A 3,146-nucleotide genomic window follows, 5' to 3' on the forward strand; every position below is an offset into this window, starting at 1 on the left:
TGAATTCTGTGCATATCGGAGTCTCCGAATGTTATCCTTAGGATGAGTAAATAGTGTATAAAGTTTTAACGCAATCCACTGAAGCAGTGAGAAATTTTTGAAGATTTAAAGGGGAAAAAAGTGTATAAAATCGTTTTTTTTCCAGTTTTTCGGACGCATGCATGTTAATATTTTTAAGTTATTACACCTGGACAAGTACAGAACAAGATTTCTACAGTAGAATATTTTAAGTACAGTAGAATTTTAATTTTAAGTACTTTTTAGTTTCCTTTAGAGGTGACGAATTAGGCAAATTCTACTGCAGAAATCTTGTTCCGTATTTTTCCATGTGTAATAACTTAAGAATATTAACATGCATGCGCCCGCATTTTTCATTGTAATCCACCTTTTTTTCCAGGCAATGTAATAAAACTATATATATATATATTCGCCATGATAGATCGCTGACCACTACATATATATTATTTTTTTTCTCCTTGTTTCTCTCCTTATTTCTTTCTGTGTTCCTTTCAGTTGAAGAGCGTAGGCTCGAAACGTCAAAGACTTTCTCTATTCCCGAGCGTTAAACTAATACATCCATTTGCTGTTTACACCACCTGTCTTCGTCTGTTGTTTTTTTCGTAAATTCTCCCATATATATATATATGTATATATGTGTGTATGTGTGTGTGCGTGTGTGTGTGTGTGTGTGTATCCTTTCTTATTGGGCAAAATTTTATTTGCTGATAGAAGAATAAGAGTTGAGACTTTTAAAACGTAAACGTGGTTTCCTTCGTTCTGTCTTGCTTATATATACTGCATAGGGAGCTTGAAAATAATTTTGAAAATTTAAAGGAAATAGTTATTTCCATAACCTAGATGCTTAATATACACCCAGTGACATTTTATATCCTTGTTGGTTTATATACACCCAATCATACACACCGTATAACCTTGTTGTTTTATACACACCCAGTCATAGATATTATATAACCTCGTAAATCTATATACACTGCAAAGACTTTGTAAAGCCTTTTAGTTCATACACACCCAATCATAGACATTCTATAGCCTTATTCTATATACACCAAATCAGAGTCACAGCATAATCTTTTTGGTTTAAATACACTCAATAATACACACTCTATAATATTGTTTATATACAACCCGTAAGTGATAGATTTCAATCGGTATGGTTTATATACACCCAGTGTGTGTATAATATACTACAACCTAGATGATTTATACAAACCCAGAAAATGGCATATCTTAATCTAGACGATTTATATACACCCCGTGCTTGTGATACACTTTAAATATACTTTAACTTTGAGGAAAATGCAAGAAAAATAGAGACGAACTTCATTTAATATTTCTCTTAGATGTTTCCGGTGTACAGAACTTGTGAAAGAAAATCGGTCTTTCAGGAGTGTATGTTGATATGACATCATTCTAAGAAGAATTGGGTTAGTATTTATTTGACGGGATTTTGAGGTATTTTCGGCGCAAAAGCGTATAATATCGAGGAGTTACATCGTAACATTCTAGATTACAAGTACAGTTGCCTTCTACAACGGTAGATGAGTTTGGAAACTAATCCATGTTCGAACACTATCAGTTAAAAATCAATCTCTGCCTAATCACAATCAGTTTTGAAACTAGAATATAACCGAATTTTAAGCTAGTTAAAATGTTTGTGATTCTAGCTCTTTAGTTGTTATCAATGGGAAATTCCGAAGCGAGGTAACTCTGGGTAGATTTAAAGCTGTAGCATTAATTAAAACACAAGAAATTCAATAGTATCAGCGTTGTTTAGACATAAGCGAACTTCTGGTTAATTAAAATGTTTGTTGATTTATTTCAGCTCCTAAAGGCAAATTCGCTGCAGTTACCATATTTGCCCAGTGTCGCGATTCTGGGCAGATATGGTGTTTTCACACCTTTTACCGTACAAGAGAATTTTTTTTCCATGATAACAGCAGTGAATTTGTCTTTTGAAATATACCGCAAACATATTTTAACTAGCCTAAAGTTCGCTCATGCCGAAACACTGCTGAATTTTTTCCAGTCCGGAGGTCCAATAGCGCAACTTAGTCAATGTTGTTGATTGTGTCTTAGTTAAAGGCACGGCTTTAAAATCTGCTCAGAGTTACTTCTCATGTATTTCCCGTTGATAACGGCTAAAAGGCTAGAAACACGTGTGGGGATCCGATAGGGGAAGCACTGGGAAAATATGGTGTTAATTAACAGGTGTAAAAGCAAAAACATTATGGATGAATACTAAAAATGAAATTCTTAATGCATCTTACCTGTTTGATTTGTTACTAAAATAATCCCAGATGGCAACCGACAAAAATTTTGCCACTTTACAAGATGAGGTACATTAATTTGAATTAATGAATAGGTACAAGATTTTATTCTTTCGGTAATTATTTCGCACCTCGCTGTGGAATGATTTTTTTTTCCACAGTTTTTTTTTTCCGGGTGTATTCAACGTATCTGACCTTCAAAGCCGCTGCAAGCCACTTTTTTTTCCAGAAAAGAAAGGTGGGAGTAGTGGTGGAGACCTTGAAGTTTCCCACAAAGGGAACTTTGTTTTGCAGGTCTTTTTCTCCTTCTCCAAGTCATTTTGCATGCTTTCAACGAATGTGACATCGAAATCACGCGTAAACGGCACCTTTTTCAGAAAAGGAAAGATCTGTTGCTATCTCTAGCATACCATGCTACCACGTAACAGCTATTTGCGTTCACACCGAAATATTTAGCAACTTTTTTTCCTTCCATTTATTTTCATCATCATCATCATCATCATCACTATTATTATTATTATTATTATTATTTTATGTTTGACTTTTGTTTTGCATTTGTACAAGTTGGATCCATGTCTCACCCAGAGACCTCAAGAGACAAGTTAGAAGTTCATGTAGGTGTTATGCCTAGGGTACCATATATTTGGATTTGTACAGTTTTGTTCAAGTGAATGTTTAAGAAACCATAAGAAAATTATGTGTTTGCTTTAAAATTTGAGATCACATAGACAGTATTTTACGTAGGATATGGGCAGTTCCCATGAGCACTATCTTTTGAACTTCAGCCATTTTGGGGTTTCCTGGAATCTGATCTAGGTAGTAATCAGCCCGTTTCGCTGTCATTCCCAGGGCACCTAT

Source organism: Octopus bimaculoides, chromosome 18 (assembly GCF_001194135.2).
Source record: "Octopus bimaculoides isolate UCB-OBI-ISO-001 chromosome 18, ASM119413v2, whole genome shotgun sequence".
Lineage (NCBI taxonomy): Eukaryota > Metazoa > Mollusca > Cephalopoda > Octopoda > Octopodidae > Octopus > Octopus bimaculoides.